Below are 15,922 nucleotides of genomic sequence, written 5' to 3' on the forward strand. Positions count from 1 at the left end.
ACCTGTTTTCTATCAACTTTCTACATTTGTGATGGCAATATTTCACAAGTGTCCCTATTTTTAGGGCTTTGTCCCCCCATTATTTGTGACTTTGTCCACATGGACTGCTGTCAGGGAATAATGGCATACATTTGACTTTCAGACTTCTATCCTTCGTAAATTTATGCTAATGCATGACCTGTTTTCTATCAACTTTCTAAGTTTGCGAGGACAATATTTAAATAGTGTCCCTATTTTTAGGAGTTCCCCCCCAATTATGTCTGCCTTTGTCCACATTTTCTGCTTTAACAGGTTGCGAGTTGTTGTATAGCACTTTTACAATGCAGGGTATGTGTCACAGAACCTGTCATACACACTCTGAATTGCTTTCCTGCTCCCCTGTGTATTTCAGTGTCCGCAGACACTGAAATAATTATTTCACTTCAGTGTCCACAAACACTAAAATACTGGCATAATATTAGAGAAATTCTCTAATATTATGCCTCATTTATTTTAGAAAGTGCCGTATGGCACTTTCTGACTGCAGCGGGTGTGTTCATAGTCCGTACACTACTTAAACATGCCCCCTGCACTTGTTCATGGTTCATGTCCATTTAGCCTTAACAGCAGCATGCGTTCATGAATATGCAAGGTGTGCTGCTGTGGCTACACGGACATGAAACACTCCATGCAGGAATAGCACTTTTCCTGCACGGAGTTTATTAAATCCAGGGGATTGTCTTGGTAATAGTGCAGATATCTACATTCTCCAGAGTGAGGGGACCTTGCAGGTTGTGAAGTTTCTTGTTTATGCTCCTAGCATTGAGCAATAACACCTTTAGTTTTCTTTGGCTTTTATTTGCTATATCAGTAGGTTTTGCCAATTTGGCATTGCCTAAAAAAGGGTCTTAGGTATTAGATAAAGTTTTAACCAATAAAGCTTTGTGGTTTAACTATGTCCACCCATGCTGACAAGTATTGTTGCCTCCAGGAGAGACACCAGAAACTAAACCAGTTATTGAAGTCAATTATTTTTTGTTAATAGTGTGGCATCATCCTTGGTGAAGTTAAAATCCTGCTCAATGTGAGACACATATTCAGATAAATCAGTAATGTATCTTTTCATATAGTCCAGAAAGGTATTTCTCAGATCATTAATGTCTACATGAGCTAAGATTTAATCATAATGGAAACTGTGGTGTAGTGACCTAAATGCATGCATATATTAGTAGATCCTGGTTCCAGATAAGCAACTAAGTGTTATTTTCTCTTTGGTCAGAATTGAATATAAACAACTATAAAAGTACTGAAGCACAAATACTAGAGCTGAATTCACAATACTGCCACTACTGCAATCCCATAATGGACTATGGCACCACACTATGGAGAAATTTACCAGTAACACTGTTTATGGAAAAAATGCTGTAATAAATCAGTACATGAGACTCAAAGCTGTCAGTAGTTAAGTTCTGCCACATATACAAATGGAACTAAAAGATTAAGGCTCCAGACAGCTAGTTTGAACAAGTAATTCTTCTTATGGAGAGCTACAACATTTTGTTGCTGAACTTCAATCCCAGATCCTTTCAGAAATTATAGTTCTGTACATCTACTCTTCACACAATAGGTCTTTTTGAATCTGTCCTATTTACCTGATGGAGCCCCATATGTGATTGTGGGCATTAAGGATATACTCATAGAGAATGCTGAAATTTTTTGGATCCCAATGAGCAGCACACTACAAATGACATAAAGGAGAAATAAAAAACAGAAATCTGCATGAAACTTTGTTTTTTTTTTTTTTATAAAGGCAAGAATAGGGGTCCAGTGAATTTCCGACCCAGAAATATTCTAATCAATGTGGCTCACTGTTATGAAAATAAATTGTAAAAGGTAATAATGCTATCTGAATATCTGAATGGGACAAAAGATAATGATGATGATGATGATAATGATGATGATGATGATGATGATAATAATAATAATAATAATAATAATAATAATCATCATCTACCTAAGTAAAATATGCAAGCCAAAGAACAAAACACAAGCTATATAGGAAACTGAGATCAGGTATTGGAATAAAGCTATGAATGGTATAAGGCTAAAATAAGAACTTGCTGTTTGAAATCAATAATTATACATGGAACTATATACGGTGGCTAAAAACTGGCAAAGCTAACTACAACTACTAAAATGTTTCTCATTGAATAACAGAGAATGGACAAAATGAGTAGCATGTCCCTAATAAGGAGTGAAAATATTGTGTCCATCAAATCAGTAAAACCTGTTGTGAACAATGGGTCTGAACTCTAGAACAATGTTTACTGAGTAGAAGACAGTGATCACATGTTAGAGTTGTGGGTTGATATAATGGTTAAGGTGTTTACCTCCCCAACAACAAGTATAGGGTTTGATTCTCACATTAGAAAAGGAAATTAGCTAGTTTTAAAATGGTTCTTAAGGGCTGGTAACCCAGTACTTACCTATTAATGGGTTTTGCATCTGCTTTTAATCTAATCTGTTATTCAAGTTCTCTCTAATCAGGCATGGCATGAGAGTTACCATTAACTGGTGCTACCTGGTGTCTCTTAATATCATGAAACACAAATTTATTGAACTTCCTGCTTTCTATCAAATGCCTTGTTAAGGGATTCCCCAAATTCCACCTGTTAACTTCCAAGTAATCTCGCTAGCCTTGTACTTAGCTATTATCAAGTTTTGCATATACTTTTAATTTATTCTACTATTCAAGTTCTCTCTAATCAGGTATGGCAGTAGTATTACCAATAAGGAGTGCTACCGGAAGTCTCTCAACATTATGAAATACAAATTTACTGAGTTTCATGCATTCTACTGAATGCCTTGTTAAGGGATTCCCCAGATCCCTTGTATTATTTATTTTACTTATTTTTTTTATTTATTTTATTCTTGTTTACCAGGATGGCCCGACTGGGCTAGTAGCCCATTTTCAGTGGAGGCCCGGGGGAAAAAGCTCCAATGACAATTATAGGAAAACAGACATAACAGTTTAGAACAGCAATTACTAAAAGAAAGTAAGAACAGTGATTACAATAAATACAGTCAAAATATCTTGAGTTAAAATATTAATACAAGCAGAGCATAGTAGGTTAGGGTTATAATAGATGCAGATACAACGTGTACTGATTTTACTGTAGCACCTACTGTTAGGGAGAGACAAGGTTGATTATAACAGAGTAAATATGAGTTGCCAGGTGGCCAGAAGGTAAAGAAAGTTAGTAGGAGGTTAGAGTGGAGAAATGTGGACTAATGAGGGGAAACAAACTTAAGCAGGGGTGATGCAGGAATAGAGCCATTTGTTGTTTATTAATGTCCTAGTAAACTTGCATGATTCTCCTTTCTAAACTATCAATAGTCAAATCGACATAACATTGCATCCTGAACATTTTACTCTACAGATCACCCAGATAATATTATAGCTATTACATGTCACAGTAGTTCATTCTTTTGGTGACATTGCAGTTGATACATTTTTCATTACTATTTTATTGGCAAAATTAACAGTATGGGGGCTGCATTTGATGATGTCTGTCTCTTTCCTATCATTAGTGATAAATATGTTTTCTGTCAAATTCTAATGCTCATCTTTTGTCTAGACAAATGATGGACCTGGTTCCAGAATCTCATTTAATGTGCTCTAGTCCTGTTGATTATTTCAGGAGGCAGAAAGTGTTTTGATACTGGTGGTATGGCTGTATCACATCCTGCTTTATCAAGACAGATTTAATAATTATGGATGCTTATGTGGTAGTAATGTAGACTGCATTTTAACCTTCCCACTTCCTTAATAAAGGTCAATACTCAAAAGTCAAAACGCAGCTATAAACATTTACTGCAACAGTGCAATTGGTTCAGTTCCTTGATGATCCCTTGTTTGGACAGTAGCTTGCCAAGTCTCCCTATCTCCTAGAAGTATGTAACTGCAAAAAAAAAAAAAAAAAAAAAACAGGGCTATGCTCTAAATTCAGCCTAAAGTCATAGGAAATCCTGTTTAAGGTCTTAAAAATAGAAGGATTGACTCTTAAATAAATAGAAGAAGTACATAATCTATAGGGGTTATACTTTTTTATGATGAAACAATTCTCTGCTGTTATAATCTCAAAAATACTTCATGTAAAACCTCTAAAATTCCACTTTGGACTGAACATACAGAAGCAGTATTTCTTTTAGCTAGACGCAAATAGAGTCAAACCTACATGTTACGTTTTTTGTGATCACATTCTGTCTTTTTTGAATGCTTTAATTTCATTGCTTTTGTCCAAGTTTTTTACTGTTTACATGTTTACCTAGAAATGAAATGTTTCAACTAACTAATTTTAGGCAAAGGATTTTACAATTTAACATTATATACTTATAGTGAAGGTTTTATCAGCTTGAGTGCTTAGAACTAAATGTTAATACTTGATGAACATTTAAAGGTTGACTGCATTGCAACAGTGAAGAGTAAAGTGCATTCTTGATTTTGCCTTTGACTAATTGAAAAAGCATACCTTAAAGTTTGGGAATGGGGGATTTGATGCTGGAGAATGGCCATTTGCATCCTCATTATGAAAAGTATTGTGTGCGTATGTGTGTCTGTGTGTGTGTGTGTGTGTGTGTGTGTGTGTGTGTGTGTGTGTGTGTGTGTGTGTGTGTGTGTGTGTGTGTGTGTGTTTGAAAATAATTCTGCTCAACTTTCAGTTACTGTTGTTGAGACTGCACTAAAAGGCATTGGGTTTAGTCTGAGGTGGAAGAAATCCTGAGGATCCTATGATCATAAATGTGATCTGTAGCTGTTTGTGCTGTGGAAGTTATTTGGGTGGAGGTGAGTTGGCTGCAGTGGTGATCATTTATACTTAAGACCAGTTTTCCTTGTATTTTAAAAAGTAGTGGTGAAAGTAAAAACTCCTATTCCTGGTTCTACATACCAGCTGTACAGATATGAGCATTAAAGTGTATAGGCACTGTCCATCACATAATATCTGGTGGAGCTGGTGGGATTATACTCCTGTTTCTCTTTCAAATAAGAAAGCAACTTTATGCAAACAATTGAAGAATGAAAAAAGACGATTCTGTTGTGTTTTGAAGTTTTGTTAAAGGATTTGACTTAAATGCAACTAGAACTCCAACACAGGTATAAGAAATATAAAATAAATGCTTCAGGTATATTAAGTATGCAAGAAGAAAGATGGATAAAGAGATTTAAATTAGGGGTGGATATTTTTTGAGGACTACTAATTAAGTACTATTAAGCAAGCTTGGGGTAAAAACATTTAACAAAAGAGGAGTGAATGCTGAATGAAAAAGTATCCTTTGTTTTTCTGTTACCTTTTTTGTATCGGTACATCAAAGTGCAAGCAGTATGTTATAGGTTCATAGGTTCAAAGGGAGATAGCTGATATAAATGTTGAAATCAGTCTAATCATTGTACCAATATTGCTTTAATAAATTTTAAAAATAACACTATAACCCACTGCACCACCCTCCACACGCTTGTACGCACATACACACACACACACACACACACACACACACACACACACACACACACACACACACACACACACACACACACACACACACACACACACACACACACACACACACACACACAAAGTCTTTTCCTTGCAGTGTCACTTTTAGTGCTATTTAAAAAAAATAATTGAAACAGTTGTAGTTAAACTGTAATTAAAAGATCTCCAGTGGTAATACCTTTGTCTCCATCCACTTTTTTGCATTGACAGGCTGCCTCATCTACCAGAACCAGCCTAAACCAATAGGAAGTAGCTCCTCACTGTTTCATATGGCTGCCCAGTTAGCCTCATCCAACCCGTGTTTTCTACCACTTGCAAAATGTGGCAAGACATGCATACGTCTAATGCTGAGCTCTTTCAGAAAACAACTCAGATGTGTAATCTGATTTTTTTTTTGTTAACAGAAAGCAGAACTCTGCACATTATATTGTTCCAGTCCCTAAAATGGGAAAGTAAAGCCAACATTTTCTTTAATTAAAATAATAAAATTAAAAATAAAATATGAGTTGTGATTTTATTTTGGGGAGCAGCTTATACCATGAATTGTCCCTGTCTTTGAACTGATTTCTTCAATCCTATTTTATTAATATTCTTCAGTTGTAGAGCAGAGCACATAGCTAATTTACATTAGCTTCACCACTACAGAAGTCTTTGAATCACTCTCCCACAATGCATTGCACAATCCTGCTAGAAATATGATTGTTCAACTCATTTTGCATTCCTCCATACTCCCCAACGTGTACTAACAAATGTCAACAAATGTATATAAAATCCATATAGAGCCCTACTTTTTTATTTTATTTTATTGACTAGAGTGGAGCACTTACTATCAGAGCCAATTTCGTGCTCAGCCTAGAAGAAAAACATTAACAGTATTGAAGTACTGAAGTGTCAGAATCTCAAAAAGAAAACTAAAGGCTGCTTGTTGTCTTATATTATTTCTTCAAATGCAATAAACAAATTAAACATAAGAAGTTAAGTCTACCAGTTCTATAATTATGAACCACTCTACTTGTCTGTTCTCATTTATAGCTTTTCATTACACATTGAGGTATTATTTAGGAATCTGACTTTTCACAGCTCAATCCAACTCATCAGTGCTGTTACTGCAAATATGTTAAATTGTCAATGACTGTTGGGGATCATATTAATAAATTCAGCATTCTTTCAGTGATTGGAATTTCTATGAGGAAGATTGGTGTTGGTCTTTGCTGGTTCCTGATGCAGTGTGCAACCATTGGAGTAGGTTTATAAAAGTTGTGTGTTGGGGGAGGGGGTTTTGTACACCTGGCAGAAAAGAACTTACTTCAGTTTTCACAGAAATTAGATTTTAGTTAGTTTCTTCCAATTAATTTGAACTTGGTGAAGGTTATGTTGATCTAGCTACATGAATCCAATCATTCATACCTTTGCAGTTTTGTTTGCATTTATTTATTTAAATTTTAAGTTGGTATATTTTCCTTTTCAGTGAACAGATGGGATTCATTAATATTTGCTGCTTAGCTGGACTGCACATATACAGCTATGCTATAGTGCAAAGCACGATAAGAGAAATAAAAAATATAAGAGTCGGGCAGAGTCTGCTGTTGAATAGCCTTCACTGCTCATTTGTGATCCATATTGAAAAGTGCTCACTCCATGATAGCCCAGTAAGTATTGCATGTTTTATGTTACTGACTATAGCACAGCAACCCTACTCAGTTTGGGTTTGCAAAAGGCAGATCATGTCTCCTAAATCTGATAGAATTCTTTGATGCAGTCATCAAAGCTGTAGATGAGGGTAAGGTGGTTCACACAGCCTATCTAGATCTCGCCAAGGCTTTTGACACCATCCCCCACTCTGGAATTATACATAAACTCACTAAACTAGGTATAAATCCCTATGTCACAAGACGGGTTGCCAACTGGCTCACGGACAGAACCCAAACTGTGGAAGTAGCAGACTCTAAATCCGACTTCAGACCAGTGACAAGTGGAGTACCACAGGGTTCGGTCCTGCATCCTCTCCTGTTTGGTATCTACTTCTCTGAAGTACAGGCTAACACAGAAGGTCTTTGGCTACTGAAGTTCGCAGATAACTCCAATCAAATCTCCTAACGATATGGATATCCTACAAAAGGGCCTCACTGAGACAGATGCCTGGTGTCAAAGCCATGGCCTCAAGCTCAATGCTAAAAAGTGCATTGTCATCCCTTTTGGAAAAAACTCTGTACCCATGAACTACCAAATAGGTGGTAGTCTACTTAACACCAAAAGTGTGATAAGAGACCTTGTAACACAGGTGGACAGTAGTCTCTCCTTTGATAATCACATCGCCACAGTAGTCAGGAAATCCTTCTATGTGGCACACCTCATCAGAAAAGGTTTCTCATCCAGGAAAAAAGAGGTCATTCTTCCCCGCTACTCATCACTCATTATACCCATTATAGAGTACAATGCCCTTTTTGGTATGTACCTCACAAGACATCAACAACGACTGGAAAGGCCACAGAAATACCTCACAATGAGGATTACTGGTCTCAAACAGATGCCCTACGCAGACCATCTTTACTTTGCCCTATGTAGACCAGCTTTACTCCGTCGCATATCGCCTACTCAGAGGCGATCTCTGCCTAACATACAAAGCTATGCCAAACCCAGAGCTGTTGGACATGCTCCATTTAAAGAAATCCCAATCCCTCTGAGATACACGCTCTAGGGACCTAAACCTTGTCACCACAATAAACAGAACATGCCGGTGTGATAGATTCCTGTCCCAGAGACTTCCCATATTCTGGAACAAACTACCAATCTATATCAAACAAAGCTCCTCATTAGCACTCTTCAAGAAAAAGCTTGATGACTGGATTGGAGATAGGAAATTCACCCCGGGGATCACGTCTGTGGCTCTGCTCAACAGGGGCACAGGAAAATAATTTTCTTGGGTGGCGAAAGCCAGGGTGCTATTTGGCTTGGCTTTTATAAGCCCTAGAGCTAATAGCATAGTACCTAACTATGAACCTATGAACCTATGAACATGGTGATCCTATAAAGGAAGCCTTATATTCATGCTCTTGGTAACATGTCAACCATAAGTACATTATGACTTGCTGCAAGTTCTATATGGCAGTGTGCCTTCTAGTATGTTTTGGAACACAGTGGTCAATAGACATGTAAAATATTCACCAAAATGTATGTTGTTTAACACTGACATGCATCACACCTGCGGTCATCCACAAAAACAAAGCAATGAGGAAAAGAGGCATATAGGACAGCAGGAATGGAAACCACCATCAAACACAGGTAAATGCACAAAAAGAATGCCTTGCCCAGAGTGCAAGGTATTGAGGACTGTGAAGGAATAATACCATGTTTTGTAAAAAAAGTGCCATTTTTATAGAAATAGAGAAGACATGGGGGTATAGGATGAATGAAAGGGAAAATAATGTATAGTCAAGCAAATATTAAATAGCAGAGATAGACACAGGTGGTTCTGCACAAAAGAAGGTGGGGTGACAGGGAGGATCAATAGTAGTTGAGAGTGATAAACCAATAAAGGTATGGAGAATGACACAATAGGGAGGAAAGGTACATAGTAGTGAACAAAGAGAAGTACTGATGTCAGAAACGCTACCATTCCAGTCAGATGGCAGCTCACCAAGGATCACCAGCTGATGACAACCTCATTTAGCTCATGCCCTGAGCATGATCACTTCCTGTTTGTCCTATGTCCAGAGTTGGCCTGAAGAACAAATCCATGATTTACAACAGAATGTAGTTCTTATGGCTGATCCTGTCCTCCAGCTGACACTTCACTATCAGCTACACCAACTACCCTAGCTGCTTCTGGGCCACTACAGTTGCCACTACCCCTAGACAGGCAACACCAGGTTCAGTGCTCCCCACGTGTGATGGGGGACTGAGCTCCCTACCTTACATAATCCTTTCCTTTCTCATTAGTAGCAAGTCCAAGCCTCATTACTGCACTCAGCCTGGCTTCCAAAAGAACCATTCATTTTGAAGGTATCTGGAGTGTTTGCTTCCTATGATTCATGACCTGCAATGGGGACGATGTCAAAAATGGGACATATACAAAATAAGGTATTAAAATGCTGTGGATGGTAGCTAATTTGAAAATTATCCTGGCCTTGCTGTCCCACAAGTCTTTGCTGATTCATCTGGTAGCTCACCTGGTTCTTTTCATGTCCCACACATACTGTAAAGATATGGCTTTTCAGAACAATGTTCTATGTATAGGATGAAGTGAGTAGACTAAGACAGGACTAACAGTTATCTTTACTGTGAAACACAATGGTACTGATTGCCCTTCCTGTGTAATGGCTTTAACATACCTTCTACAGAAATAACAGCATCATATGGTAAACATTCCTTGACCATGTGCTGAATATGTCCTTCCTATCCCAAACAATATAGATACCACAGGTATCCAATATTAACCTATAGCTATGTCCTCACAATAAGTATATATTCCCCCAGACTACCCCTGCAAAAGTATGACTACTTGCCTGAAAAGTATGCAATCAGCACGAAAAAGTGTGTTAAAATAAACACATATAGCACATCCCAGGGCCCTATTTTAGAATGTCTTATTCCCACTGGTGGAGAAGGTCAAGGGGTGACATCAACTGTGGTCATACTAATAATATTGACACTGCTCTGAGGATCATGGGATATTAGTATCCCTTCTTAGTGTCTAGTTCTCTTCATTCCAGGCATGTCATTTTATAAATGGGCATCAAACATGCCAAGGAAATTGTCCCTAAAGTTTCTCATAAATTAAAAAAGGCAATTGCTTTCTCACCTTTACACATCAGATGGGAGCGAGTCTCCTTGATTCAGCCATGGCTGCCTGACTTGGCTCAATAAAAAAATAACTCACTCCTTGACTGTATCAGGATGCAGACAATGGCACATATCACAACATATGCTGGTGTTATTATGAGCAGAGAATGTGCCAGTCTGTGTGAGATGCAGTCTTGTATGAGTTTTCTGCACATGCATTGTGATTTATTGCCACTTGATGCATGCCTCATAAACAGGCTGTATATTAATTGCATGGGGCACAAAGCTGGAAGCGAGTAATTTATAGACAGTCATGCTATTAATATTTAATTGACTATATCATACAATGCGGTACAAGCTTTCTGTTTTGAAATACATTTTATTTTGATTACCATAGAGTGGAGTAGTCTCTAAAACAGGATACTTAGCACTGAGATTAGCGAGTGATTTTAGGAGATTTTCATAAGGAGTATATTTCTTATTTTGACGTCTGTGTTCTCAGTGGGATACTAAAATAGTATTTGGACTCTCCTTGTGCTTTGGTGTTGCACAGCAATAGGCTGTTGTGCTTGAAAAGGATTACGTCATGAGCATATCTTTTGCAACTGCATTTGATTATGTACATATCCTATAGAAGGAAGGGCAGCTAATTCCACACTATCCCTGTTATAGGATGGCACAAGCTCTACCATCCTTTACTAGTAGCCATCAAGATCGGTATACTGGCCCAGATCAAACAACAGCACCACAACCTTGTCACAAGAGGTCTGTAGCCCTGTCAGTCCCATATATAAAACACCACGGCCCTCACCCACATCCTTACTTATGTACTTCCGCTGTGTGTGGGTTGGCATGTTCCACATCAGTATCATATCCTTCTGCTGTTTTGTTGTCTGGGACAGGGCATAATGAAGCCATTTCCTCAGAGTGAGTCTCTTGTTTCTGCATGATCATATTGTGCAGTGTGGCACAAGTAGACACCATCTTGTTGGCTAGACGAGTAGTAAATTAAAATGCCTCACTCAATGTGCCCAGACATTGGCAGTATGCCTTCTGTATACCAAAGACATGCTTGCATTCTATGTCATATTGTAGGCAGTGTTGTATGCCATTTCAGCGAGAGCCTCCCAACTCTGGACAGGAGTTATATGGCAGGACTGCACAGGGTATCCAGTATCACCTGCAGGACATACACACACACACACACACACACACACACACACACACACACACACACACACACACACACACACACACACACACACACAAACACCACAGTTGTGTGCAGGTTAGTGGCTGTATGCCTAGTTTCAAAACTGTCATTATGGTCTACCATGATTCTTAACCCATTTAGCACCAGTAGCACATAGAAGAAAAAATGCTGCTGAATTAAGACTGCCAGCACTCCTAGCATTTTCCTAAATGCAGTGCTTAAATTTTCTCTGCGCCAAACATCTTTATCAAGGCTTGTAGACAATCATGCAAGGTGTGAGTGATTATGAATTGCAAAAGTTTTAGGGATCTCCTCAGTTGCATCTCAGTAAGGTCACATTTGGTTGCACTGCTTTATTTATATCTCTTGATGCAGTTGTCTGCATACACTGCAGAATGCACAGCACACTGAGCTACTACAAAGCATATAATTCTGAATCACATTCACCCTGGACATGGCAGCTAACTATCAAAACTGCTGCTGTGTGCCACAATTCATAGGTTTAAGGGTTCTTACCAGGATTACATCAAAGGCACCAAGTGAGAAACTCAGCCACATCATCCAATTTGTTTATGAATCCCATCTTCTGAGTTTTGCTAATTGTTTTATTAGTTGTCTTATTTATGTACTGTCCTACACTCTATGCCACTGCTTTCTACATGTTGACTACCATTAATGTAGCTCATGAAGACTTTTCCCGTGGGTCTCATCTATAAAACGGCTTTGCCCAGTAGGTTCTAACCCTTTATCATAAATAAATACATACATAAAAAAAAGTCATACAACACTGAAACAAAGTGATGATTAGTATATGGATTAAAGCTGGGATAATGTTATCAGAAAATATTGCTATCATGTTCTGATGCAAAAAAAAAAATCAGAAAGTCAAGAATAAATGATATGAATGAAGATGGAATGTAGGCATATGTTGCCAAATACATGCAATTCATCTATATTCTCATAAAAGTAAAACACACAACATCTGAAGTTAACAGTTTTGGTACACAATAAGCACATCCTGAGTGGTGTGCTGCTATGTTACTTACAGATGATATTTGTGTGCCACTATGTGTCTTACTGAATGAAGATGGTATGTTAATATGTACCTGACAGAATGACAGTATTGTGCTACTAGGTACCTTACAGAGCAACAGTGATGTGCTACTATAATGTCAATGGTTTGTTACTAACTGTCTTACACAATGGCAGTGGTGTGCTACTATCTGTCTTACACAATGACAGTAGTCTGCTACTCTGTAGCTTACAGAATGTCAGTAATGTGTTGCTATCTGTCTTACACAATGACAGTGGTGTGCTACTATCTATCTTATACGACAGTAGTGTGCTACTATGTACCTTACAGAATGTCAGTAGTGTGTTACTATTTGTCTTACAAAATGACAGTGGTGTGCTACTATCTATCTTACACAATGACAGTGATATGCTATTGTCTTTCTTACACAATGACAGTGATGTGCTACTAGATACTTTACAGAATGATGGACAAATTCTAAAGGAATTCAGCTAAAGAACAATTAGTACAACTCAAACATCAAAAAGAAAATGTTAAATTTACAAAGTGGTGACCAAAATCGCATCCCTCATTGCAGTTAATAACTGTTATAGTCACATACAATCAGCATTTCTGTTCCTGACTTTTTTTATTATTTCCATTGCATATTTATTTTCTACCCAATATCATAATACTGCCATTGTGATATCACAGCTGACCTGATTTATGTCTGACAAGAGTGGATTATGGCTTATGATGGTGAATGAACTATGCAAGTATAAACCTACATGGAATTCTAAAGGCAGGTATGTATACATGCCAATCTATACTTTATTAAATTTTAGAATGGCCTTTATTCTGAATACATCAGAACTGTGTCTTCTGTGTTTTTTTTTTTTTTTTTTTTTGGTTTGTTTTTTTGTTTTTTTTTTGTTTAAAAGAACATTTTGTCTAAGATGTTAGGAGCTACCAAAATGAATGTAAAAGGAGCTAGCCCACTTCCACAGGTGACACGACAGCCTGTGACAGATATACAGAAGTATGAGTAGTGACTCAGGGGTCAGATGAATAACTTGAGTGGGGCACAGCAGGTAAGGTTATTACCTGCTTGCCTTGTCAGGTATTTGGAAGGGATTCTAGGGACATACTACCAAATGAATCCCCAGTGAGAGGCTAGGTTAACAGGCAAGTTTCAAGACTAAAGAGAGCACAGGATTTTTATACTGTCAAGATGGTAGCTTAAGTGCTACATCCCTGTGTTCAGCAATTCTCAAAAGGACACAGCAGTACTTAGGTTCAGTAGGCTGACATAAAAACAAACAAAAAAATCACCTTGCAGCTGTGCAGAAGAGCAATCCAAGCTGAATATATATCAAAACTGTCCTTCTCAAAAATAAATAAATACTTAAAGTAAAAGAAGCACAAGGTAAGACAGTGGTACAATACATATGATCGTGTTCTCCTTTCTACTGACAGAATGTGCGGAAAGTGTTGAGGAAATGCATTGTATTTTTGAAGACTCACTTATGAATGACTGGGTAACAAAGTCAGCATTGATCAAAAAAAAGGCATTCAGAGTGAATTAACAGTGTAACATCAGTGCTGGAATTCTGAATCCTTTACTGAAGATCAGATGTATGGGAGTGTTTGTGTAAGGATACAGATGTTTTTGTTTTTTGGGGCAAAATTCATGATGGGGTTGATGTCAAAGAGACCAGACATTTTCTGTATAAAGAGTTGGGGAAAACAAGAAAACAATGCATATGTATGAATGCTAGATGTACTTGTTCTCATGGTAACAAAAGTCAAAATGCCCAAAATGTGCAGATTTAATGAAAAAACATTTGCTGAGTTACTGAAAATGTTCATTTTATTTGGGACATGACTGTTTTATAAAGAACAATATAAACAAGACTAAAAAGAGATGTACAAGTATCTTCAAAATCCCCCTTTTTTGAAGCATAGCCAGGGTATGTAATGCTCTTTCTTTCAGAGAAAACAATGAAAGACATCTGACATCATAAGAACATTTTAAATTCATGAGATGCTTTAAATTATAAATTTTGCAAATTGTTATCAATTGTTTCAGAAATCACAGTGGAATGGCAATGTTCTTTTTCTCTATACCTTTGTACTTCTCTTTAACTTTCATCACAGGGCTACTGTTTCTTGGTTTCTTGTAGTCTGTCAACAGCAGGGAAAATAAATTGATTTTTAAAGTTCAAAAGCTGTAAACAAAAGTAGCACTACTTATATTGCAATAAAACTCTGTGGAGCAGTGTTTACTGCTCTCACAATGACCTTGGGTGTATTAAAAGCTCTCACCTGCAGTTTGATCCTTTTGCCATGCAGTGGTCATTATCTGCAAGATAAATGTTTGCTGTATTTATTTTTTATTGCCTAGCTATAATAACGTAACTACCAGTTGTTTCTGCATCTCTTTAGCATGCTTTGTGTATGGCAGGAATCAGTTATGGAGACTGGCCCATGCATTTTCATGCTGACAGTCCAGGAACCAGAGCATACAGTAATTTGGGGTAAACACAAGTCATGGACTCTGTACTTATTTACAGTGTGGTAATAATAACTGCAAACTGAGTTGATATAGCAACATAGCAACTGCTATTAAGCCAGACTTCCAATGTGCTGTAGAACAAAAGTTAATAAACTAGAAATGCCTTGGAATGAAGTGTTAATGTATACTACCAATATTAATGATTTGTGTGCAGTCTATGAAATGCTGAATGAATATCTCTCACTGGAGAAGGATCTTAACTGAACGTTTCTTCTTTTTAAATGTTTGGCATGAAATGTCAATGTACTTTATAATTGAAAAATATACAGAGTGTGTCTTCATTGCTAGAAATAGTGAGCAGGTTTGCAGGATTAGAAAAATCTTGCAAGTCACTCTGAGAAAAATGCACATATAATCAGATCATTTTCTCTGCCTCACTAGCTGTGGACGCCTCTTTCACTCTGTTTGCAAATGGCTGGATTAAGGTAAAACATGTTTTAGGTTGTAGCATAGACACTGGGAAATTGAAAATGTACTTGTGTAATGAAATTGTAACAGCAGCCAAAATTCAGCATTGAATGATAACAGTGTAACAACAATAGCAAATAAAATTAATATGTTACATAAATAAAAACAGGTAATCTGATGTCAGGTTGTTACAGACTGTACTTTTAAATGCTGTTGTTTCATTCATCCTTTTTGTCTTTAAGGATATATTGATTTTTACTTTCAGGAAAGAAGTAATCCTTACCTACCTTTACAAGTATTCCATGCAACTGAATGTATAGCATGGTAGTATTCCATTTTTTTGCATTAATGTCTGTATGAAATGATTATGGAGAAAATATTAGAAGTGGGCACAACGG

Source organism: Protopterus annectens, chromosome 1.part2 (genome assembly GCF_019279795.1).
Source record: "Protopterus annectens isolate FY-2018-M chromosome 1.part2, PAN1.0, whole genome shotgun sequence".
Lineage (NCBI taxonomy): Eukaryota > Metazoa > Chordata > Ceratodontiformes > Protopteridae > Protopterus > Protopterus annectens.